This window comes from Haemaphysalis longicornis, unplaced genomic scaffold (assembly GCF_048455015.1).
Source record: "Haemaphysalis longicornis isolate Haplotype H1 unplaced genomic scaffold, Haemaphysalis longicornis Haplotype H1 scaffold_6, whole genome shotgun sequence".
Lineage (NCBI taxonomy): Eukaryota > Metazoa > Arthropoda > Arachnida > Ixodida > Ixodidae > Haemaphysalis > Haemaphysalis longicornis.
In genome coordinates, this window is record NW_027526407.1 from 54227851 (window position 1) to 54254412 (window position 26562).

At 48.8% G+C, this 26562-nt stretch overlaps 1 long non-coding RNA gene across 1 annotated transcript in view; it reads right to left on the minus strand.

Annotated features, from left to right (window-relative positions):
* Positions 1-257: 257 nt before the first annotated feature.
* The window catches only part of LOC144142700 (uncharacterized), a 61988-nt gene continuing 35683 nt past the window's right edge, over positions 258-26562 (minus strand). The window contains exon 2 of the long non-coding RNA XR_013317032.1: positions 258-398. This is a non-coding gene — a long non-coding RNA (uncharacterized LOC144142700). The remainder of the gene's footprint in view (positions 399-26562) is intronic.

A 26562-nucleotide genomic window follows, 5' to 3' on the forward strand; every position in this document is an offset into this window, starting at 1 on the left:
TGTACGCGCGTTGTAACCAACCTGCAGTGTAATAAACTCTTTTTGTAGCAATCGGCCCGCTTCTCCGCTCAGTTCGGAATACACGACACCTTTCCGAGTGCGCGCGGCACTCCCATGACTTCTTGTCTCTCCCATAACGTGTACTTCTTAATGTCGTCTGAACAATCTAGACAGCAAATTGATAAAATTATTTAGTATTTCGCATACCAGGGCATTTAAAAGTCATTGCGTCCTGTGTTTTCATGTAAAACTGATAATTTATAACACAATGTCGGAATTTTATTAGCGTTTCAAAATAACAGCCGGTGTTTCTTCTGGTTGGGTGCAGGACCACGGCAGAAGACTCGCATGCTCCGCAAGTTCCCCGGGTGAAGCAGAAGAAATCATTCCAAGGTATCCTGCGAAGAAGCAAACAGATAGTGAGAACAAGGTATGAATGTATTTCCCTTTTTTTTCAAGCTGCGATAGTGGTTTATATTTTTTATTCTTCCCCTTATTCAGATATCCTAAAAATATCTCTGTATATGCATGTCTCCCTGTTCGTCTATCTCCAACTCCACCTCAGCTAACACTAAACTTGGTTCACTAAAAGGCGTTTCGTATCTACCCAGAACGAGCAGTGTTGTCTTCCATGCCCTATATAGCCTTTTCAGATTTGTTTCAAGGCATATTCCGGTTAACTCAAAATCAGCCCTACGAACTGCTGAAAAAACGTCGTCTCTCGAAGGTACTGGGTGGTATACGACGAAAACAGGAATTTTTTTTTTTCCTGAGTGAACCGCTGCGCGATTCACACTCGAACTTCACACGAAGGTCGCATTTTGTGGTATATTTTCTTTGACACCGGGAACAACGATGGTACTTACCTGTTTATTCTGAAAATTAATCAAAATGATGTTTGCCTAATGGAAAATGGCGGCCAATTTGGACGTGCGAGCCAGTGCAAGCTGATCTTGGAACGACAGCGCCACCTGGGGTATGCAGAGCGAAACGGACGATGGGGATCCACTGCAGGAAGGAGCCCAACGTGGCAGCAGACGATCAGAAAATTTCTGTCGTCGCTAGTTGACGATGATCGGAAATAAATGCTCAACGGCTGATACCAATGGCAATAAAATATTCCCATTGTTCATCGTTGCCAATAACTGATGAATTTCTTTCCTCACCTGATTTCACATTTTAGGTAGCAGACAATTAGGTAGCAGACAATCACAAAACCTACTTTCACATTTTCTGATTGTCTGCTACCCCATTTGGTTCCTTCCTGCTGTGGAAGGAGCGTGAATCCCCATCGTCCGTCTCGCTCTGAAAACCCCAGGTGGCGCCGTCATTCCAAGATGAGCTTGCAGTGGCTCACACGTCCAAATCGGCCGCGATTTTCCAATAGCGAAAATGGTTTTATTGTCAGAATAAACGGGCAAGTACCGTCGTTGTTCCTGAGGTCAAACAAACTAGACCACGGAATGCGACCTTCGTGTGAAGTTCGAGCGGGAACGCAGCGATCTGCTCAGGAAAAAATATTAAAATGTTCAATTATCGTCGTAAAACCCTGTATATTTGTGTTCCAATACACCGTGAACTTCAGGAAGGAGCGAACTGGCTTCTTTAGAAGTTTCAGGGAGAAAATATTTTGCGCATACCCTCGTACCTTCACCCTCTCCTTTCCCCTTTTCCACTGCCATGTCCCAACAATTATACTTCCGCAAGTGGTGTCGATTGTGTTCAGCACGATGCCACGCAAGACGAAATTTTGTGGCAGTTCCTTAGACCGAATTTAACCGAAAAGCAAAGCAACCGACAACAGAGTCAAGAGAGAGACGAACTCGAAAAAAATTTTGTTCACCTAGGCTACCCAAAACACCCCTCAACGCATCAGGGCAGCAGAGTATACTAATATTTTGTAGTTGCGAGTTCATTTATATAAGCTTGTTTTTTTTACACATGTTTCTGGGTGCGCAAAATCTTTGTGATGTACGTGCGACCAGTGTACACTGACAAGTATGATATTTTCGTTATTCCGAAACTCCGCTTAATCTAAATTCATGCCTGGAATTTGGCAGTAAGTGTGGAAAATAAGGAGGGAAATGTAATTTTCTTGTCGTTCAAAACAAGGTCATTGTAGAAAAAAAATCAACTACAAGTGAGCAAAAAAAAAAACTTATAGGAACGGGGCAAAGGAAAGGCACAAAAAAGGGAGACAAAGCCATTGTAAAAAGCGCCTTTTATTCTGTTTCATAGCAGCTATTATCGAAACAACCTCACGCCACTAATCCATTTGCTTTGTAAATTCTTTCCACGCCAATTTTGCTCCATGGCAAGTGAAACAGCAGGCGGAGCCATTCAGTCATCACAACTCACGAAGGGACGCCTGCCAAATCACGCTACGTAGTAACGGGAAAGCTATTCTCTATAAACACATCCGACCCTAACGACCTCGTTGAAGGCACTACAACCACACTTATCCAAAGAGACCGATACTCAAAGAACTCTTTGCTCGACTTTTCTTTCTGCCGCGCTCATCCTAAGTGCAAGAAACGTTCTAGTATAACAACCGCTCTTTTAGGGCCCAATTTCGGAAATTCAATATGCCTCCACGCAGCTTTGGCACCGCGCGTCCCGGTTAAACGACGTGTCATGCTGCTGACCCTAAACGCAATGATTAAATCAGCTTCGAATGCGCTTCGAAAATTGCCGCCACTCGGCAGTCTGCCTGGCGCCACCACCGGCCGACGACCAGGTTGCGAGGCGGGTATGCTGGAAGACGGGTTCTCGCCGGGTCACGGCTGTTGGCGAGTTCGTGCGAGCACGTCTGCATGCCGAGGTCGCGGCGGGATGAGGGGGTGTTGCGGTGAAGGCAAAGGGGGGGGAGCAGTTCGGGGTGCCGTGTCCGTTCGAGGTGGGGGGAAAGAAAGAGCAACGGAGCCAGAGGAAGACCCTGCGGCACTCCCTCCCCTCTCGACTGGGACCGGCGTGGTGGTAGGACCGCCTTCAAGCAAGGAGGAGCACGTCTTCTCCTTGGCCAAGGGCCTAGTTGCAGGGAGCCACTTCATTGGTGGTTCGTCTCGGATGGGTGGGTTCTCCGGAGCACGCCAGCTCACGTACCGTGCTGCACGACGCCCCTTCTCGGCTACGTGCACGCGGGGGATGCCACGTCTCCGGAAAGACGATGCGATAATAAGGAAAAAAGAGTAACAAAACTAGGCACGTGCGTACGGCTGTGTTTCGTCCGCGCGTTCTTTTTCCTCGTCCGTGAGGAATCTGCGATAGCAGACTGTTACGCAACACTTCTGCTTCTCGCCTTTGCGATTCTATGTTGGTGCTCAAAACCTTTATTCGGTCTGGAAGAGTGTCCTCAGCGGATGGGAACAGTGTCGCATGAATAAATGCATGTGTTGCTGTTTTTTCAAGTGCTCGCTTGGCAAAGGTTGCGTTTCGCCACGTTGCCTTGAAGCCTTCCGGCAGTCTTCTTCGGAATTCCATGCCTGGTGCGGCAGTTTCGCAGAATAATCTTTTGTCAATGGCGTTGTGACTGTTTTATCTGAAGCCTTAAGATATTAATCGCCTAACGAGCTCAGTGGCGCTGTAAATTGATACGCCGTGCCAATTTTTAGGGACCCAAAGATACGGATACTGCAGACGTGTCCGCAATACCTTTGAAAGGCAGGTTTGCCAGAGGATGATAAAGATTCCGTCCAAAGGCTTCCAATTTAAAACAAACTGATAGCAGAGGCCGCCTAAGAAGCCGAAGTTATTTAGCTTCTGCATTTATTGTCGTTTCCCAGCAACGGTTATATTCCGTTTTAATTATGCTCTCAAGCATTGCCTTTTTTTTTTTTTTCACCAAGACTTAAAGTGCATTGTCGAAATCTCCGCTTGGCGTGCCAATACCTCCCAAGAGCTTTAAAACTTCCTTGTCTTCGTCAGCAGATACAGCATCCGGTGACGATATCATTTACCGGACCGGTCTGCCCTCAAGGCCTATTTCGGCTATAACAAAATCACTTTATTCGAAATTTCCCTTTGTTCGAAATGTTTCATGGCCCCCCAGTGCAGAGCACTGGCCTTTAACGAAGCTTCGCTTATAAAGAAGCCAATTTCATGTACCGAGGGCCAGTTATACGCGGGTATACTGTTTATTGATTGATCGATTCATTAATTGAATCATTGAGTGATTGTGGGGTTTAACGCGCGGAAGCCGCACCCGGGCTGTGAGGTGCACAGCAGTGGAGAGCTCCTCCAGGTTAATGCTGACCACCTCGGGATCTTTAACGTGCGCCAGAATCCCGCACACCGATGCGTTTTCGCTTTTCGCCTCCATCAGAAAAGCAGCCACCGTGGCCGGTATCGAACCCACGTCCTTGGGCTCAGCTGCACAACGCCTTAGCCGCTGAGCCACCGGTGGCGGCTTACTGTACTTTGGTAAGCAAGCACACTGTCCTCAACTGTATTAATATCTTTACCGCAGGCTTCTTAGTCCGGCAGCTCCGGCTTCAGGAGGAGGAGGAGAAAGCCTTTATTTCATCAGGAAGACGCTAGGTCAAGAGGGGGAAGCGGGAGTAGAGGGTCGGATGTTCGTAGCCTGGGACATCTTGAAAATAAGCCGTTCAAGTTGAAGCTGGTTGGCTCCTTACGAATGCCGAAGAGGCCACGCGGGGTGAGGAGAGCAGGCTCACGGCTCTAAACTGCTCGCGCTAGACCGCTTTCTACACAAAGTGCAAGTACAAAAGAAAAAGGCAATTGGCGCACTTTTCACCAGAACGTCGTCGATCGCAAGAAAAGGGAAAAGGGACCTCGTGAACCGAGAAACGAAGAATCCAGGAAGCCAGCTCCTACTCATTAGCATCATCATCATCCCTCTTGAGAATTTCTTGCGGGAGTACACGCGGCTCCTGTCAACGTGTCGCAACTGTTTTGGGGCACTTTTTTGTGACGGCAGTGTGTAACCTGGAAGTTCAAAAAGTTGGCCTATCCATCTTTTTAGACGCCCCTGATCGCCGTTTGCCATTTGTAATGTAAACCATAGGCAAGTGGACGTGAGGCTCTTTTTGCTCCTTTTTTTCTAGACTTCATGGACGAACGTACAAAAGTTCGAACATGACGCGGTGTTTTATTTATGGTTGCTATTTAGTAGTACAAAATGTTCGAGCCCCCATTCTTCAACTTCATGGGCGTTCTAACAGCCACTAAAACGTGTGCTGAAAAGCTTCCAGATATGCGTCTTATCAGCAACGAATAACCTGCAGAAGAAAGTGGACTGCCATGGCGGCAGTTTTAGGATAGTTTGGAATTATCCTGCCTATGTATTTACTTGAAGTTCAATTGTTCTTTCAACTGTGTTTGGCCAAGTGGTTGAATCGTGTCACAGACAGACAGACAGACAGACAGACAGACAGACAGACATGTCCATGCTTAGGTAGCCAAAGAAGGGCTATTTTCTGTGCATGTTGCGTCGTGAGCCTCATACACGATGCTGTCGCCTATCATAGGCATCCAGCGTACTGATTTCGTCAAAATGTTTTTTTTCTTTCTTAAGGCACCTGACAGACAGACGATTCGCATCCCCAGTACTGCTCTCTTTTCACCTTATTAGTAATTCACCTTCCGCCAATGAGCGTCCATGACTTAAAGATGCAGCTGTCTGTCCACTCTCAGTGCCCATAAGTTTTGAAGTTCTCTTCAAAACACATTTGACTCTGTCCTGTATACTCGACCTGAAGAGGTGCTATAATGTCTACAGTCCACGTATTGTTATAGCGTGATCTTCTAATGTCAATCTGCCAGCTGCCTGTGACAGGGAATTGAACCTATAGTGTCGCCACCTAGTGACGCGGGAGCAAACGGCAACATAAGCGTATAGAAAAAATCCCTTATGCTTGCATGCGCTTAGACGGTTATCCCAACGTGGCGCCCGTCATTTCGCTTTCAGTACGAAATTTATCCAACAAGAGAAGGAATTAAGGGGGAACTCACCTGTTAACATTACTAGGTGTCTCACAACTTCATGACCCACTGGCTTAAAAAGCATCGTGAACCAATGCGAAAAACTTTACAAATACATATCAATGTTCACAACAGCCCCGTTTACTTACTTTACAGATATGTCACTTCTGTACTGAAATAAAAAATTAAACTCTTGCTCCATCTACATCGCGTGGACACCAGGCCACGCCAACCTTCCAGGGAATGAGGCGGCACACGCCGCTGCCCGCGAACTCACTACCCGGGCATTCCCTGAAGGCAGAGAAGACCCACCGGAATCCCTCAATCACCTCCCAGTTCCGAGTCATTACACAGACATCCTGTACCACTACCGTTGAAATCGACTCGTCTAGGCTCCTCCTCATCCCTCTCTCAACACCAACGACGCACGCCTTTGGCGACGACTACAAACAACACAACAAGTCTACACAACATATCGCCAACCATGTATCCCTACGAATTCCCATCCTGTAAAACCCCCAACACCACATACCACCTTGTCTGGGCTTGCCCCTACCACCCAAATCCCATCCCTTCCCCCTCCCTGGAGCAGTGGGAGTGCGAGCTGAACAGCTGCCTGCTAGAGACGCAGGTTAACCTAGTGTCTCGGGCAAGAGCAGCTGCCACGTCTTGCGGCTATCCGGACTAGGAAGGCCACCCACAACAGCACTTTCCGCTCCAATAAACGTTTCTCTCCTCCTCCTCCTTGCTTGTTAGACAGCTGGCGCCATCTAGTGAAAGCTGGATAAACTAAAATGCGTTCCTTATTTATTATTTATGTCACTAAAGAAGTGATATATATCTAGAACAAGCAAACTAGGCCGTTGGGGACATTTCTATGAATTTGTTAAAGGTTTCGTATCGGTACGCGGTGCTTATCGGTACGCGGTCCCACAGGAATGTGATAAGGTGAGTCTTCCATAAGGTAAAGTGGTAACACGGCGCTCCTGGAATTGGGCATATCGCATGTTGTTGGAGGTATTCATTTTTCGAGCCTAGCAGTATTCTGGAGAAGCCCGATTTTGTGATCAGAATTGCTGCTCTTTCGCCATCACCCGATAACCCTTTGTCCATTTTGCGCGAGCGGTGGCTTAGGGGTTAATCGATGTTCGAGCAACCACCCTAAGCGCGGAGCATGTGCGCGTATCCCGAGGATTACTATCATAAATTATCGTTGTAATAGCCAGCGAACGTTGCCTTTGTTTCCCTCGCTGGTGGCTGCTTGTTTAGCTTCACCGCAGCGTAATGATACTTGCTGTGAAGCACGCTTCAAAGGTGACCCTCGACGGTGGTGATAACTGGGGCAGACATGAAGCACGGAAAATACCAACGGCCAACGTATCTGTAATCGCGCTAACGCTGCAAAATTCACGCACTAACTATGGCAATTAAACGAAAACTTACCGTATTTTCGCGCGTATAGCCCACTACAAAAATACGAAAATTTCAGTGGCAAAGTAGGGGGGCGGATAATACGCGGGGTCTTTCCTTTAGTGCAGCTTCACGGCAATGCGTGTGGTGCCGTGAAGCTCTTACACAGTAACACTAACTGAGCGATTGCGCAAAACACACAAGGACAAGTAAGAAATAAAACAAGCACGAGCGCACTCTAACTGAATTTTATTAGTGAACTGTGACTTTCGCCTTGCAGTCAGTGTATTCTGCTCGCTAAATATGCGCTTTTTCTCTCGACGTAGTATGTGATGGGTCGCTTGAGCAGTAGCTTTGGTGCAGCCTTTCCTGTATCAAATGTGCGGGAAATACGGGAGGATTTTTTTTTTTTCTGTTTTCGTGGGCTAAAAGTGGGGGAAGGGGCGTGTTGTACGCGCGAAAATACGGTACATCTCAATATATCCGCGTACGCTGTTCTATTGATTAGAAACCGTAAAAGTTCAGGGACCAGCGCCTTAAATAAAAAGCGATGGGGCACACCAGGGGGGATTCCCAAACAATATCGCCAAAAATAAATTAGCAGTGGCTTAGCTTGGCTATGCCAAGATATAGGTGGCGTGAGCTAAGGTTCAGCTGGTCATTCTTAGCTTTCCAGGTTGTTTTGGATTACCTTGATTATCACGCTTACTGCTGCTTCAATGACACACACACGGTATATGCATTATGTGACACATGTATATTTATCAAGCGGCTCCGGCGCAGCGTCACCAATCGCCCCAGAGCTAAGCTGGTTCCACAGGCGCACGCCGGTGTTGCTGCGACGCACTAGCCATCGGTTCCACACCCGGCCACCCCTCGCAAGGTCAAGTGGACCGGGCCGCCACGTGCGGAACGGGGGTCGTCGAAGACGCTGGGCGCGTGGGGTGTGTGAGAGACGCTGGGCAGCGAGCAGCGTGATGTGCGCCGTATGACGTCACTGCTCCCGCTCATGCGCAGCACGGCTCTTCAGGAGCCACGCTTAACTGCTCAACTTCGGCCTGTGTAGCTCACGCTACAAAAAAAAAAAAAAAAAAAAGAGTGTTCATATGCGTGAAGCTGATCGTACACGAGTTGTTATGCGCATCGTTCGCGTGTCTCGCTTTCTCGCTCTGCTCTGCTGCTTTACAGAGTAGCCATCCAAATTACGCGCGCCCTGGGGAAAACTCGGAAACGCATGTTCCGTGCAGCATAGCCAACTTCGTGACTGCGCGTAGGCTGATTTGTCCGAGAGAAATGACTAAAAAGACTAGGACGTGGTTTTTGTTGAAGATACCGCAAACCCCCTCAAATTACTCAGCGTAATAAACGTGGTTGTTGCCTTCAATTACCCAACACACTAATGCGCTTAAGAGCAATAACTACAATTTTATTTTCCAGAAATGTCTTTCCATTAATTTAGTGGAATAAAGTGCTTCCGCCATCAAACGCTGAAGCACGCATAAATAACTCAATACCATGAATCATTTTCCGCCGTTCTCTTCCGCCGCCTTGGTGCAAAAAAAGCGCCCCTCGCATACAATCGGTTGCCTCAATATTATATTTAAATTATGCAACCTTCGGATCGCCGCAACGCTGCGCGCATACCTGCACCGCCGTCATTCGCCTGCAGAGGACGGGCTTCGAAATCGCGAAGAGGAGGAAGAGGAGGAGGAGGAGGAGAAGGATTGTACCCGTTTCACCGCGGTGTCGTCCTTCATTTGCTTCGTGCTCTGCATGTGAATATGCCCCGGAGGCCGCGCTTTATAGTACTTTGCAGCTCGCCTGTGCTTCGTACACGCATGGGCGGCTCTACTGAGCTCAGAAGGCTCACGAACGGGCCAGTGCAATACATATCCAGGCGGATCCGTGTCCGGGCCGCCTTGCCCGGAGCGGGCATCGTCGACACCTACGTCAGAAAGCCTGTGCGACGAGTTGTCTTGTCGGATTGCTTTCAGTTTGGGTTGTTTACTTTTGTGATAGTTTGGTGACTCTGTTGAGTTGGCTAGATGTGAGTAATGCGGGGACCGAGATCGGACGTAAGTTGTGATAACTTACTCACCGAGGCTTTTTCGCGGACTAGAAGGCGGTTGAGGGCACCGAGAGAAACGCCTTGCTCGCGCCCAGACGGTACGGTCATTTGTCTCATCGTTCTGATTGCGGCCGCAGCGTGAACTGGTCTTTGGTGTGCCATCCGGAGGACGGCGTGCGGACGTAGTTGCAAGTTTCCAGCACCGCCACACACACATACACACATACACGCACCCGACTATATGTAGTTAAGCCCACGTTATAACGAGACCGCGTTGCTCGAATTTTCGCTTTATTAGAATTTTTTTCCGTATCCAACTGCAGCGCGGGGAAGGCAATTGATTCCCTGTTTTAGCGAGGTACCGCTTGTAACGGAGTCAGTTTTATGTCCCCATGACTTCAGGACTTCATTACAATAATTGCTTACCGATATATATATATATATATATATATATATATATATATATATATATATATATATATATATATATATATATATATATATATATATATATATATATATATTATTGGAGATTAGTGGGGGAGGCATTTGCCCTGCAGTGGGCGTAGATAGGCTGCTGCTGATGATGATGATAATGATGATGCTGGTGGTGATGATTATGATGATGATGATATAGCAGTAGAAGGAAATTCTCGAGGAGCCAGAAGAACATTTGAGAAAATGGTTGAGTTACGATTAAAAACAGAAACTGTTTTATTGACGTTTCGACTGGAGGACTAGACTCCGATGAAGAATGGTTCTCCTGTGAAAACGTCAGTAAAACACTGTTTTCACTTTTAATCCTGAGTCAACCATTTTCCCATATGTGTGTGTGTGTGTGTGTGTGTGCGTGCGTGCGTGCGTGCGTGCGTGCGTGTGCGTGTGCGTGCGTGTGCGTGTGTGTGTGTGTGTGTGTGTGTGTGTGTGTGTGTGTGTGTGTGTGTGTGTGTGTGTGTGTGTGTGTGTGTGTGTGTGTGTGTGTGTGTGTGTGTGTGTGTGTGTGTGTGTGTGTTACACGAATAAAAGGCCCAATGGGCTTTCATTAAATGCCTCTATATCGGGCTTCTTATCCGGCTTCCTATATTGTCACTGGAAATAAAGTCTTCCCCGCGCTGCACACATGTGTAGTAAAGAAGTCGGCTTTAGAGGGGCTCATGTTACCGCAGAGCGGCTCAAGCTTTTATCCGACAACTCCCCCTTTGGAGTCTCCGCAAGATCTTCCCCTCGCCTCTCTCAGAAAAATAAAATTGGGCCCATCTCCCCGCGAGGGGGACTCGAGTAAATGCGTCGCATAGAGGGTGGGTGTATTGGGTTAACATTTAGTGTTTGGGGAGCTGGTGGTAGTGAATGCGTTGTATCAGCAGCTTCTTGACGTAGTTTGAATGAGTCAAGGATATAAGGCGCGTTCGTAGCCTCCCATTCTGTGTCGGCTTTGTGGCGCAGTGGGTAGAGCACCATGTTCATTGCGTTCCGCCCGCAGGGTCGAGGGATCGAAACCAGGCGCCGGATAGTATTTTTTTTTATATAGTGTAGGGGGAGGGGTGCGGACTACGACGGTGCGGACTACGACGGACGTCAACGCGGGTGACATCGTGAGTTACTGAAATGCTCTGCACTTAAAAAAAGAAGAACTGTGAGAAACAAAGCCGCGGACCTATTCGTGCCGATGAGCGGAAAGCCTCAGTCACCGCTGATCCCTCAGAGAACTGGTTTCGTTAAAACTATACACCATTGGAGTATCTATGGGCTGCGTTCAACCGTCAGGCCAGCTTATTAACGCGTGGCGTTACGGCCCCCGTGTCGCAGAAAAGCCGGCGTCATCCGCGACGTTGACCGTGTGCGAAAACTCCCGCAGCGCTCCTTTGCGGAGCCCAGTGAAGCCCCCGGAGTCGCAAGGCGCTGCTGCCCCAACATGGCAACGTGCGGGCAGGAGCGGAAAGTTTTCACAGCTTGCGGGTGCCGCCACAGGGTACGATGACGTCAGCGCTTAGGTGAAATACGCCGTAGCGGCGGGTTCGCTGCTGTACATGTGCACCGGTATGAACGATAATGCTTTTGCGTTCCACGCTAAAGGTTAAGCTTAGTTTTTTACAATTGGTATATCTTGATGGTAGCGCACTTACACACGGACACTAAGAAAGGAGACGACAAACGACAGCGCAGCTTTCTAAGTCTCCTCCATTCTTAGTGTTCGTGTGTAAGTGCGCTACCATCAAGATGTTCCAAATGCAATACCAACTAGCCCAGTTGTCATTTCTTAGTTCTTACTCCAGTTTTGTCTCAGAAAAACAAACAAAAAACAAAAACTGTCCTTCTGATCAGCTGCACTTCATCAGGTGGGCTATCGACGCGGCCCGACCTCTAGGCACCCTGTAATGAGAACACATCCCTAAAGCCTTTCCTCTTTTAATAAAGTCTATTCTCTCTCTCTCTCTCTCTCTCTCTCTCTCTCTCTCTCTCTCTCTCTCTCTCTCTCTCTCTCTCTCTCTCTCTCTCTCTCTCTCTCTCTCTCTCTCTCTCTCTCTCTCTCTCTCTCTCTATCATCTCTCCCCCGAGATGGGTTAAAACTTGACACCGTAGGAGTGCGCACTATAAAATTGAGCGCCTACGCGGGCAGTTTTATCATTCAATACGGAGCAAGCATACATTATTATGAACTGCAGCAGAATTTTCTCGTCTTAAAGTTTCAAACGAAGGTGTGCGTGTGTATACCTCCGAGTCACTCCCCATGTGGGCGCACACGGGTTCAAAAGAGTGAATCATGAATGAGCCTGTTGAAGACGGCTTCACCATGAATTCCGAGAGAGGACATATCGAGCTGGCGGCCATGACGCATTCCAGTAGCGGTCCCAGAAATTGGTTTTAGGTGGGGCGAATGTTTTTTTTTTTTTTTCCTGCGCAAATTCTGCGGAGGAAGTGATAAACATGCAGGCATGTGCGCGAAGGTGGTGTAACCCGCGGTGTAACATGTTTACGGCCGCGCACAAGCGGGATTTAATCTCGCGCAAGTGGAATGCTTTAAAAAAACACAAAGAAATAGGAAGCTGATGACCTGTTTGGGGGGGGGGGGGGGCGATCGCCCCCTTCGCCCCCCCCTTGGGACCGCCACTGACGCATTCGCGTAGCAAAAGTCGATGCATGACAACGCTTTGTGCCTCCTCAGACGGGTACATATATAGACAAGAAGACGCCGAACTGGAAAGTGGTTCAGGAGCGTGGTTTCTTAGAAGACTTGTTCAATCGCGATGAAAGAGAGCGCAGAGAAGGGTTGGACCGGACACGCAGGCGCTGCATGGTGACTTTTAAGTGCAGAGCACTTTAGGGGCTTGCCTCGTTGTAGTAGCTCGCTCAATGGACACAAGTAGAGCCACACGGCGTTCCGTCGTAGCGGCTGTGGTGCCGGCGTAGCCCAAAGGCTTCGAAAGACAATCTGTTTATGTAGTCATAAGCGTTCGAAACTTTTCAAGGCAGTTCATTTGGTGTGTCGTTTGAGCACTCCTGTTGGTTGTGGAAGATTGGTTCTGCGTATCGTTGAAGATTCTTAATGCTAACGCATTATGAGGTCCACGAGGTAGAAAATTTGGCGTTATGAGCAACAGGTGGCTCCAAAATTAGAGATACCCTCTCTGGAACCAGGCTTTTGAATGAACGGGTTCCATGATAGGGAAATTAGACGCACAAACACAAAACGAGCGCGAGGCTCTCGCAGCTTCATAGCGCGTCAGGAGCAGCAATGGCGGATATTCGATGTGATCTGATTGGGTGCGGGACGGTGTTGCTTTGTAGTAGTCCGAGTGTTGTAGCTTGGAGTCGCTGCCTTTCTAATCAGGCCCTGCTCACAGGGAGAGCGGTAGATGCTAAGACGGCTCATGGATTCCTACAAAAATGCAACCACTCATACAAGAGCGTCCTAATGTGCTTATTAATATCTTTTGTCCCTGTCAGCTTCCCGGGAGTTCATCGGAGCTGGTGTGACTCACGCCAAATCTCGGGAGGAAAAGGGCTTCGACATCGGACGTACTGTCGGTTTCTGCGACGGCTAAGCACGGTCGAGCACGCAAGTACACCAACAAGGTGGGAGCGCAGGAGGCGCACAAAACCAGCGGAAGCCATAATGATTTCGCATTCAAGCCACGTAAGATGACTGAAGACTGAAGTGGCCAGAGGAGTTTTTTGCCCTTTCGTTCTTCGCCTGGTTGCTCAGTTGTAGCTTTCTCAGATTAAGATGTTTCAGTGTGGAATAGCCGACCTAGGGCAAGTCAGCGCTTCAGTTTGCATTTGTAAGAACTTATTAAACATCCCTTGTGTGCAGAAGGCATGTAAACGCACCGTCCTCCAACGACCTCCTTTTATTTCACTTTCTTGTTCGTAAACGCTTCCTTTTTTCAGCTACCTTTTTTCTGCCTTTCTTTTCATGGTGATCAGGGCATCCCGGGAGCCCGCAGGGGAGCGTCCTCCGCCCGTTCCTGTTCTTCTTCTACAGGCTGGCTACAGCCACCAGGCGCCGTTCCAGCAGCGAATTCGTCTTCAGTTATAATTGCACCCGGCCCTGCAGCCGAAGCAGGAAAGGTCAGAAGCAACCCAAGATGCTGCGCGGCGGCGACTGAGCAGGATGCCCAGTTCGCTAGTACTACAAGACGCGCGCTTCAGGCGTACACAGCGGAAAGCACGGAACTCGCAAAAAAGAAAATCCGCCGGTCCAAACACGCAGCACCAGATGCGCCTCTAGGAAAGTACCAAGGGAAAGATAAAAAAAAAGGCGTTGCCAGGCCGGACGTCGGAGTTCGCCACGTCGCGGCTATAGCCCGGGGAGATGGAATAGCTGGCATGCACCGCAGTTGTACGAGTATACGCGCGAGAAGGGAAGGCAAGGGGGGAGCTCATAATATATCTGGCAGGATCGCGAGTCATAAAATATGCCCCGCAACAAGGCACGGCGGCGTTCTACCCCCTCCCCTCCCCCCTCTTTGGTTTCTCGGGGTGTGTTCGCAACTACGGGGGTTCGGCGGCGTCGAAGAGGGCTCGGTTGTGCGGCAGAGGTGAAGCCGCGAATCGTGATTGGAGTGCGGCGGCTGCGGAGGCGAGTCAAAATTCCCTCCGAGCAAAGTCGAATCACGACTTTTTGCGCTGCCGTAACGCGGGGGGCTTTTTGCGTACAAGCCAGGCTGCAGCCAGGCTGCGGAACTCGGAGGAGGCTTAGTGGAGAGGGGAGGCTTTGAGAGTTATGAAGGGGGATGCTGAACTGGCGGGCGGTCTGGCCGGAATGCCGCAGTTTCGTATTTCTTTCTTCTTCTTTGAAATCTGGTTTTTAATCGCTTCGAGAGCAACTGAGAAGGCACGATATGTTTGCGTTCGCTGAGCAACGCCTCGGGGGAACAACTATGCGGCGATGACTGATCAACGCGCCACACAGCGGCGGATATGAAACCCGAGCTGCCTCCTGATTGGCTGCGCGTGACTTTTTGGGGTGTAGCCGGTGAAAGCACGGCACCGTTGTTTTTGCAAACCGTCATCTTCGTCGAAAGGGCGTGGGAGTTCGTTCGTTCGTTCCGCTGAAAGAAAGGATGCGTTCACTGTTTCGTAACGTGCGCACCCTTCAACATTCATTGCTCGCTCCGTAAATTACGGGTCAGGAGTAGTTCCGCAATGATTTCGTGAGCACAGTGCCGCGTTCTCCGAAAATTACTCCATTAATCAGCTTGCGACGACGCACGCAATAGATGTTTCACCACCTCTGCTGTGTCATTTTAGGATTATATTGTAGCGGAGTCTGTTGTCGTGTCCGTAACTGTTGCGTGTCGCTGCCGCAGTAAATGACTCTAGCGCTTTCAGCCCTGATTTTTTTTATTTCAAGCAAAAGAATGTTTTCTGTGTGTTTTCCTAAACTTTAGGGTCCCGTAAGCCCACAAATGAAAAATAGAGCTGGAGGTAAAAGTAATAACCGATTTTATTAATGAGACAATTAATTAAGACAACTCGCTATTAAAAATTTTGTGTAGAGCCATGACATCATTTTTGCAGATTTTCCTAAGCGTTATGACTACATAAACCTAAAAACAAAAAAATCAGCTTCGTAGTGCACGTATTTATAGATATACAAGCTTGGGAATAAAACTGAGACCGCCATTTTTTTCAGCCTCGGTGTCGTAATTTCGACTGCACCGGAGCTTTTTCTTATTTGTAGCGAGTAGCTCCAATAAAATGAAATAACCGGGATATCTATCGCAATGGGCATCGTTGAGGGAAAATTCCCCATAAAACTAGCAGTTTTGGTTTCGTTCTCCGTGTTCTAGAGGAACTTTTATGTGATGGCGTCAATTGACACCACCAGGGCCGAAAAGGCTACGGGTTTGTAAGTTGTGGGACTGACGTGTTTTAATGACTTACACTATTCGTCCACCAAATGCAAGGCATGCATTTCGAGCATTACGCTTCGTAAATAAAAATATACGAACAGTGATCAGTGATACCCAGGGGTGCATAGTTGACTGGAGAAGTTCTGCCGGCGTACTGCCGCCAGGTCGGCCGGTAAGCGCTTTCGAGTGAGAAGTATTTGCATCAACAGCATCATCACCATTAACAGCCCGCCTAGGTCCTCTGAATCCAGGCAGGAAAAGAAAATCAAAGCCCCTTTCCTAAGAGAAAGATGGTTCCGACGCAACCTGAGTCAAAGTCGAGCTCCGAAATCCATGCTGCTTCGGCCGTGTCGGAATAGCGCAATTGGGTGGATTGGATTGGATTGGATTGGAACAAATTTTATTTGTGCGGGCAGTTGGGCGCTCGCGCATGGTCTCATGGAACGGTTAGCACTCTCGGGTAGACGTCGGCTTCATAACTGAGGGACTCAGGTTCGATTCAGACCACGGGGAGCGTTTTTTTTTTCTTAGGCGCTTGATGTGCCTTCGCTTATCATCATCATCATCATCATCATCATCATCATCATCATCATCGTCGTCGTCGTCGTCGTCGTCGTTTCTGAAACCCGCTGACTAAAGTTGGCCTTCCTGCAATGCGTTGTGGGGCGACATCATATGCCATCAGTGAGGCACTGTAAGTCTCGCTTTAAAAAGTGCATTCTGGCGCCCATATTTCGAGCCAATCGCGAGAACTCTCCTAAGAAAACGCGCCAAATACAAACAAATGGGTACAGCAGCCCTATTAGACCCTGTAAGAATACACAAAGCGACGCGATAGCTCTTCGACTGAATCGAATAAGAATAAAGTGCGCAGCGTCAGATACAGAATCGCGAAGTAACAGAAAATATAGGACAAAGTGCCGCAGCGCACAGAGAAAAAAAATCTGATGGTTTTGGTGCACCGTAACCGGGTCCGAAATTTGCTGAGCTTATCAGAAAGTTTAGCTAACACTTTCCATCGTAATTTCACTCTTTCATATTACAAGCTGCCGCTCTACAGTGCCGAAGATCTACGCGATTTTGTCGAGTGAGGCGTATATTCTCATGATTTTACCCACCGCGGTGGCTCAGTGGCTAAAACGTTGCGCTGCTGAGCACGAGGTCGCAGGTTCGATTCCCGGTCGCGGCGGCCGCTGAGGCGAAAAGCAAAAACGCCCGTGTGTACGAGATTTCGGCGCACGTTAAAGATCCCCAGGTGGTCAAAATTAATCCGGAGCCCTGCACTACGGCGCGCCTCATCGCCTGCGTTGCGTCGGTGCGTTAAACCCTACAATGAATCAATTGTTCTCATGATTTATAATTAGGTCAACCATAATTCAATTTCTGATACTCCGTCTGAAGACAACATAGCCTGACCTAATCAAACATACAGTGAACTAAACCAGTACAGCCTCACAAATCTTACCCTATTTCCAAGCCTAACCTAGCTTAAAGGCCCGCTGCAACACTTTGGATAAACGCTTTCACTCTTTCCCTCGCGCCTGCCAAGCACCGGTAAAGCTGTAATTATCGCCAACACGGAGCGGCACTGCGTGATTCGCTCGTCGCTGAAGATACGCCTTCTGTTTCTGCTTTGTTTTTGCGGCTTTATTTTTAAAGTTGCTATCGAAACACGTGCATTGCTGCAACTCAACAAAAACCGGCCAACAGCCGGTAAATGGCCTTAATGACGAAATTCGAGCCGTCGAAGAACGTCAAGACCGGGAAGAGAGAAAAATCTTCTGAGTGAGTTTGCAAGTTATCTGATGGGCATACAGCAGTAATTTTCAGCTGAGGTACTTTGCGACCCTCTAATCTAAGTACTGGGTGTGTTGGGTGACTACTTTGTGCAAGCATTTAAGATTTTTGTTGCAGGGTCTCTTTAACCGACCGAACTCGCAATAGCGGAAACTATGCATTCGCATTTTCGGTGGAGGCTGAGGGAATGGCTCCTCTCAACCGGACTGCACTCGTTATAGCGACCAAATAGCCGAGTACTCTACTTTCATGTATACAACACGATCACGGATCACCGCTGCACGAAGACTGCTTAGTAATACATGCATTTGCGCGCCAGTACACGCGTCTTTTCAAAGTCACCACCGTCGTCTTAGAGAACTAGGTCCCAGATAATTCCTTCTGAACTTAGAAATATCCAGCTTAAGTAAGACAGCCAGTTGAGGCTCGCGTAGTACCCAATCTCGTCTCTTTCGCTGTGCTCAGTTCTACGCCATTGCGTTTGGCATTTGCTTCCGTGCGTTCGCCGCGACGTCATTCCTGCCTGGCGAAGGGATGCCGAGAGAGGGTGGCTTTCTTGCATAGCTTGGGCGTCCTGTGGTTGAGCGTGCCGTACGTTGAAACTTGAAAATGAACCTAGCGTGCACACACGCACGCGCGCACGCAAACGCACAAACTCCCACAAACACACACACGCACACACACGCACGCACACACACGCACACACGAACGGGCGCACACAGAACACACATACACGCACACACACATCCACTACACGGACAGTTTGAACAGAACGTGGTACCTACTCGAATCCCTGACTCGGCGGTATCAGCCTTCCTACATAAGCCCTCTACAAGCTGTAAATACCTTCGGTGACATGGTCTCTCCTTGTCTCACACCCTTTGTGATACGAACTTGCCACGTCTTCTATTGAAGATGTGGAAACACTTGATGACTTCATGACTTTCTCATAATTTATTAAAATACGCCCCTCCTAGAACGCTTCAGAGCATCTTTGTCTAAATGTGTGCGTGTTTCATGCGAACCGTTTCAGAGCAACGAAGGGTAAACCGGGAAAGGTAAATTCGAGTACAACAATCCTGACCGCGCGCACATCGACCGGCTGATGTTCAAATGGAACAAGAGGAAGCAATATAGGAATAAAATGAGCCAACGAAGCGCGCATTCCTCTTCCGTTAGCGCAAGTGCACCACATTTAAGGTTATTCTCAATCCATGGACTTCGTTACGCAATTAAGAGAGGCGGGCCACTGCAAGGCGAAGGAACAAACCGACGTGTGACGCGCCGAAAAGTAAAGGAAACCAAAGAAAACTATGAAGAAACTATGGAATGTATGTATAAGTATGTGTGTGTGTGTGTATATATATATATATATATATATATATATATATATATATATATATTGCCATATTGCCTGCAAGAGCCAGTCGCTCTTGCAGGCCAAAGAGCGACAATGACGAGGAAGTGGGAGCCGACGAGGGATAAGCGTAGCGGCGTTGGCAGCCGATTCGATCGTCTGCAGCGCGCCATGCCGAGCCACCTCCACACACAAGCGAAGCAGCACGGAAACAACACCTAGCTCAATAACAAGCCTTTGGACAAGTCATGAGCACCTTCTCATCTTCGAATCGTCAAGCTACGCCCTGGTCAGGCCAGCATGCTGCGACGTTGCTTAAAATTCCCCCAATCTCCTCTACTAGACTCGCTTCACAGCGGTGACCAGTTGCGAAAAGGCTTTCTCGTGATGTAGCGGGTGTTTTTTCTGAACAGCCGCGGATGCAGTTTGGTGCCTTGGCGGCGGCACCGTGCTGCAAGAGCGGGGCTGGGACTGACGGGGGGACGTTGTCGGCAGCACCATATAATTTGTTCGCCTGCTCGACAGATACGGATCGGTCGAGGACGGCAGCGGGTGCACTGTGGCGCCGACGACGCGCGGAGAACGTTATCTTCCTCCCCTCCTTGTCGCCTTTACAGGAGCTAAGGCAGCTACACCACCCCACCGCCTTTCCCATTCCTCGATTTCATTTTATTTCCCAAGTCATTCCAGTGGCGTGGAAGTTCGGCTGAAGAGAATACGAATACACGCACGCACCCCCACACACGCACCACACATACATACATATATATATATATATATATATATATATATATATATATATATATATATACCTCTCGGTGTCGCAATTCTTCTGCGGTATGGGTTTCTCCTAGAGTGTGCGTGTGTGTTGGGGGAGGGGGTTCAATAACGTTCGTTACTGGGGCAAGACGGCTGAGCATTGGTCTCGGCGACATTCACTGCCAACTTCCTTGGTCTACATTTCATCCATATTTTCCTTGTTATCTGAAGTTACCCGTTTGTTTCTTTAATATGCCTGCAGCATTTGCAGCCTGCACCTTTTGCACCATTTTTTCTCCAAGGACAAGCTGGGAAGCTTTGTCTTTAAACCGTTTGACTGTTTGTCGTTTGAGCGTAGACGAAATCAGGGCAGACCGTGGACCGTGGACGGAGAGATGAACTCAGAAAATTCGGGGCAATGAATGGACTCGGCAATTTTAAGGTGGAAGGCTAAGAACTTGATTTTTCTTTAAACTCCGTTACTTCCTTCACACAGCATCGTTCTGCATTCTAAGGTGAAGATAAGTCCTGGTTGCAGCGGTCATGGCAGTGACCTAACTTTAATTCAAAACAGCGTAAAAAGACGGGACAAGAAACGGCAATATACGGCGCTGACTAAGAACTGGTTGGTTTATTCCGCGGCTTGTGAAATATACCCAAGGACAGAAGGCAAGAAGAATAGATGATAGAAAGTAAATACATCAAACAATAAACACATAACGCAGGATCTATACACGTGCTTTCGCTGCTTTCAAGGGCTCCTTTAAGAGGTCTTGTCCGCATGAAGTAAAGGCCAGTTTTAATTCGCAGGTTGCGAGGCTTTTGTCGGCAGGCTTCCCAGCTGCCTTGCTTCGTGACTTGGCTGAGGTGTTGCTAGGGCAGATTCACAAACGCAGCGAAGGTGGATCAGTGAAAGACAGGCCGGCTAAAATCGCTGTCGTCCCCTATGCGCATGGAGTTTCGTACATGTTGAAAAAGGTAGCGAGACGCGCAGGGGTTGGAGTTGTGTTTTCTGCACCAAACAAACAGGGTGGCCTTTGCAGGCGAGTGAACGCAAATGAGCCAAAGGGCATCTTTTGCGTGAAAGGCCGCACAAACCCTTACGTATAGACTGTAAGTGCTGTGTTGTATACGAAGTTCCGCTGTCCTGTGGGAAGACCTATATTTGTCAAACCGGACGCTGTTTAAATGATCTGCTTCGCGAGCACGGGAACACACTAAAAACGGGCACTGCAAGCAACCTTGCCTCACGCTGTCACGATTACGGCTGCTCGCCCAGATTCCACGATACGCGTGTTGCACGAACATATAAGGGTCAGCGCGAGCGTGAAATCTATGAAGCATACCTCATTCACAAGGCAGGCGACGATTGCGTTAGTAAGCCTTCTTTTGAATTACGACGTAAGAAAATCCGCTATCTGGATTCATAAAAAACAAGCTGCAATGTCCACTATTGCCTTTCCTTGCCTCGCGCACCTGACTACGTGTTAGATGATATGCGCAGTATCAGCGGTACTTTTTTTGGGGGTCTTCGCACGTGTATAGATCCTGCGTAATGTGTTTATTGTTTGATGTACTTACTTTCCATCACCATTCCTTCTCGCCTTCTTTCCTTGGGTATATTTCGCAAGCCGAGGAATAAAGCAACCAGTTGTTAGTTAGCGCCGTCTATTGTCGTTTCTTGTCCGGTCTTTTTGCGCTGTTTTGAATTTCAGTTAGTATACACCAACTAGCCCAAGAGAGAGAGAGAGAGAGAGAGAGAGAGAGAGAGAGAGAGAGAGAGAGAGAGAGAGAGAGAGAGAGAGAGAGAGAAAAGGTAAAGGAAAGGCAGGAATGTTAACCAGGCTACGGCTTAGTATGCTATCCTGCACGCGGGAAAGGGGGAACAATGAGAAAAAAGAGACCATACGACATGTCCTATCCGAGTGTCCACGGTTTTCATCGGAACGAAGCCAACTCTCTGCGACTCTACGAAAGTTAGACTCTCGGAGCCCGTTCTCTGAGGAGACAATCCTGGGCCACTGGCCTTCTACAAGGCGACATAAGCGCTCCTGTTTTTCATCAAAACGACGGAATTGCACAAAAGACTGTAGCGCAAAAGACTCCCATGAACTCACTGAACTTGTTTGTCTATAGTGTCCTATACCGCTAGGCACACCACTCTACGCTATGTCTGTACTAGCCCAAACCACCGTTCTAACGCAGTGACCTAACCACAAGGTGCCGGTTTTAAACACTTTAGTCGTGGAAAAGTGTAGCCGAAAAGAATGTTGCTGCGCAGCAAAGAGAGTCAACTCCTGCTTTGCTAACGTTAAGCAGTTTTTTGTGCCATTAATGCAAAGTGTGTTAAGTTAAGAATAAAAGTGGTTATGGTGGGCGTTGACTTGGGCGTTGGTGGGCATTGTTGCGCTGATTGCAGCCATCAGACGACAGTTTATTTAGTTTATACAGTTTAGAAGATGAGTATTTTATGGCAGCGACCCACCAGTGCAAACCGACTTTAACGGTTTATCCACTTGAGCCCAACACCACCAATCTGCAGCAGGCTACGAATTTGCTCTTGTTGTGATCGCAACAAATTCTCAGCCCCTTTTGCTTCACCAAGTTCGTCACGATCCCTCTGTCGCGACGCATTGGAGCGTAAGCACATAAGGTTTTCCTTCATAAAACATAAGGTTTTAAGTGCAATGCACTTCTTAAGCGACCCTGAACCTGCGTCCACCGGCGATGTCCGCATAACATACCCACGTGGGGGATTGGCCAGTTAAGTGCGAATGCACTTCTTAAGCGATCCTGAACCTGCGTCCACCGGCGATGTCCGCATAGCATACCCACGTGGGGGATTGGCCAGGAATCTCCTCGTCTTCCTTGGCGACGGGGGGAGATGGGCGCGCGCTGCCTGGCCGCTGACATGGCACATACCCACGTGGGGGATTGGCCAGGAATCGGGCGTGAGAAGGGCTAATGCACCCGCCTAAAGGAGTACTGACACGAAATTTCAAAGCTAAGATCCGCTCTAGCAATCAAGTACAACGACAACACAAATAGGTGTCTGTGAATAAATGCATCTTTCTTTCTTTGTAGTTGTGTGTGTGTGTGTGATCTCTCTTTCGCGAACATTACCGAACCGCGCAAATTCAACTCGTGCATTCGCACTTTCACATTCTTCCCCTCGGGGAAATGCGGGGAATTTTTCTTTCATCGTTGTCTTTTCAGGTACAGCATCGATGACGACACCTTTTTTTGTACCAACAAAACACGCACGATTTTTTAACGTTCGCCAAAAGCGAGGTGACAATTTTGGCACTTGCGCTACAATCAGGGCACAGAACTTTTGGGGGCAAGGAACAATCAAGGCACGGAACTACAATCTCGGAACTTTAACGTCACAAAAAACAAAATAAAACAAAAAACGCCCCTTTTTCTAACAACAACAATGGTTTAAACGCTCGGCTTTCCAGTGAGGGACTCGTTCACTGTCGTTGGGGGTGTAGGGGTTCCCAGAGTTTCGGTGACGGGACGGCCGCCATCAGTGATGACAAGAAAGCTTCGCTTTAAATCCAAGCTGCCTCGACCGCGTCGGAGGGGCGCAGTCGTATATAACGCGAAGGATAGTGGCTTGATTCCGATCACGGAAACCTTTTTTTCAGACGCTTGATGTGCCTTAGCTTATCATAATCATCATCATCATCGTTGTGTAAAACCAATCGGGTAAACCTGGCTTCCTGCAATACGTTTTCGTCACGGGACAGTTGCCATCGGTCCGGCATAGAAAGCTTCGCTCCGTTCCTCACACCCAGGTCAGTTACGGACGGACGTCGTCGAGCATTTGACGTCATCGGACGTCGAAAATTTGACGTCCGATGACGTCAAATGTTCGACGACAAGTTCGATTGTTCAGCGGGTCGAAAACAGCCTTCCCCCTTCTGGGGCAGCTTCTCTGCATATCATGCACGGCGAAGCCAACTGTGAGTGTCTACGCACAAGGTTTTGTGTCAGCTTAAGAATGGGACAAGTGATGGCCCGTACAATTTGGCATACTTCATAAACCGAAGTTTGTTGTGCCCAAAATAGCGCACGTGAAGCCAGCGAAGCCGATTGTAAAAATTGTTATACCTACACGTACATGATATTCATATTTGCTGTATAGCAAGCGTGGATTTCAAATATGTATGTATGTATGTATGTATGTATGTATGTATGTATGTATGTATGTATGTATGTATGTATGTATGTATGTATGTATGTATGTATGTATGTATGTATGTATGTATGTATGTATGTATGTATGTATGTATGTATGTATGTATGTACTGGTTTGTCCTTAATATTGTTTTACATCATGCAGTACCATCCCTTCCCAGAATACTTCCCCACCTTACCTCCACACACACACAAAAAGTGTGCTTGTACTAGTTGGCGCAAACTCGTGGCGAAACGAGCTTTTCTTTTAATATCGCGCCCGGTATGCGAGCACTGCTACAATAATATTGCTGCATATAACAGACTCACTTCTCACCTCTCCATCTCGAGCGCACTTGGCCCCATAAATAACTGGTCCACTGATCAAATAACATTTTAGCCTACCATGACCATTATTCTGTAGCCCCCATCCAGCTCGAATCATATACAATTTCCGAAACAAATCGTTGGCCGCCAGACAGTGGTTTCTTTCTTTCCCGAGCGCGGTTAGCCGACCCGGAAAGACGATCTCGTGATACCGAACCTTACGATGTCCACGTTTCGCGAGAAAAGAAGGATGAGACGTCCTTCCCAGAGCTCCTCTCAAGCCTCTCGCCCTCCTGAGACCCTCCTGCGAGCGCATCCGTTCATCACCCGCTTTTCTTTCTTCCGCACCCAAACGTGGTCCTCACACCACCTGCCCACCCACCGCCAACAGCGTTTCCCCGCAACACCGCAAGGACAGGAGGCAACGGCAAGGTTGTTGTCTGTAGCCCCAGGCCACAGGAACTCCCTCCTCCTCTTCCTCCTCCTCCTCCTCCTCCTCCAACTCTGGAGAGTGCCCCAAGCCACGCGCCTGGACCAAGCGGGCGACTCGCAGAAATCATCCCCTGCGGCACGGGGAGGGTTCTCTCGCACAGAGCGGCGGCAGATGCGTCGTCCAGGACCTCGTAGAACTGCGGCTCTGCCAGAGCCGAAAAAGAAAAGCAGAGGGGCGAGAAATAAAGAAGAAGCCCTGTGAGCCGCCCCGATCCCCGCCCATCGAGGCGCCGACGGAGGAACGGGACGGCTGCCGACAAAGACCTGACGGCGCCACAGTGTCTTGCTCGCTGCCGCCGCCGCCGCCGCCACCAACTTCCGACGTGGCAGCAGCGGCGACGGCACGGCTCCGCTCTTCTCTCGCTTCCAAAATGAGGCTGAGGTGTTGTTACTGGCAACGCGCGGCGGTCATTGTTCTTCGGCCCGTAGACTCAGTTCCCCCCTCCCACCGCCCGGCCGATGGACAGCGGTGGTGGCGGTAGCCTTAGCCCCCGCTTCGGAGGATGGTGAAGATGCAGCGGCGGTGGGTGGGAAAGGGGAGGTGTTTTCTTTTGAAGCTGTCAGTGGGACTTCGGGCCGGCTTCGGCAAACACGTCGGGCTCGACGTATACGTGCCGAAAAACCTCCCAACACCGGTAGTAGTAGTGCATACGGGGCAACGTCGAAGGCTGAAAAGAGATGGAGCAAGGGGAAAGCCTTGGGAAGTGCCGAAGCGCGCGTGTCTTGAAGAGTGGCGCCGCGGCATCGCTTCTGATTCAGGTACGCCGACACCGCCGCCGTATGCTCTCGTTACCCGGTCGCACACCACCGATGTAACAAGCCTCGCGATTTAAAAGTGATCCTCAACTCCGAAATCCGCCGACTGAATCCGTCTAAAAGTGTAAGCGAAGAATACACTACCACTGAAGCGGCATCAAGACAACAATGGTTGGGTGGGTCGTACCATGGCAGTCGATGAAGACGCTAGTAGGCCTTCTTAACCTGGCGGTGAGAATAGCGTAATGATGTTCTGGAGTGGACACGAGACTGACTGTAGACGTGCGTGTGCGAGCGGGCAGTGTGCGCTTATTCGGTCTGCACATATACAGTGAGCGACGTTGTCGTTGCTTCATGCCGACGGCTTGTACGGAATGCAGCTCACCACGTAGGCAGCGTTGCGTCTGGCGCCGTCGTGTCTGAAGCCTCGTCTATTCTGACGTGCCACTGTTCAACGCCGAGCCGTGGGACCAATCTATCGGCGCGTCGTCACCAATGTGAAGGCGCGCACAAACTACTATGCCCGGCTTCCGTGAAGATATACAATTGGAGTGGGTTCATCGTCCTCGGACATCCACGGCACACGTCTTTACCGGCCGTACCGTCGAGTATAGCAGAAGGCGAGCTGGCAAAGTTGGCTTTCAGTAGCAAGTCCTTTTCGGCGACCTTTTCAGCAAGGAGGTGAAGGGCAGCGTATAAAGTAAAGCATTGTCGCACGCGTGGAGTGAACCAACCGAATATCAGGACACTGATTCTTAACACTTCCTGGCGTATACCTAGAAGCGAGTCATTATGCACACCAGCTATACCTTGTTTGACTATACATATTCTACTTACCTAAAATAATTCCCAATAACTTTATTCCCAAACTTCATTTGCTTCTCGTAATGTGAACTACAGCGATCGCGATAAATGCCAATACGGAATCGTATGCCCCACGACAACCAGGATAACCTAAGGACAAATTTGCGCTTTTTTTGTAAACTCTGGGGCTCGCCCCACTTTTAGAGTGGTCATCTTTTGGTACGACGGTACCGAAACGAAGCAAGTGAACTTCACTTCTCAGCAGCCTTTCTTTACGCTATGTGACGCCAAGCAGACTCCACTTTTAAAGTGAA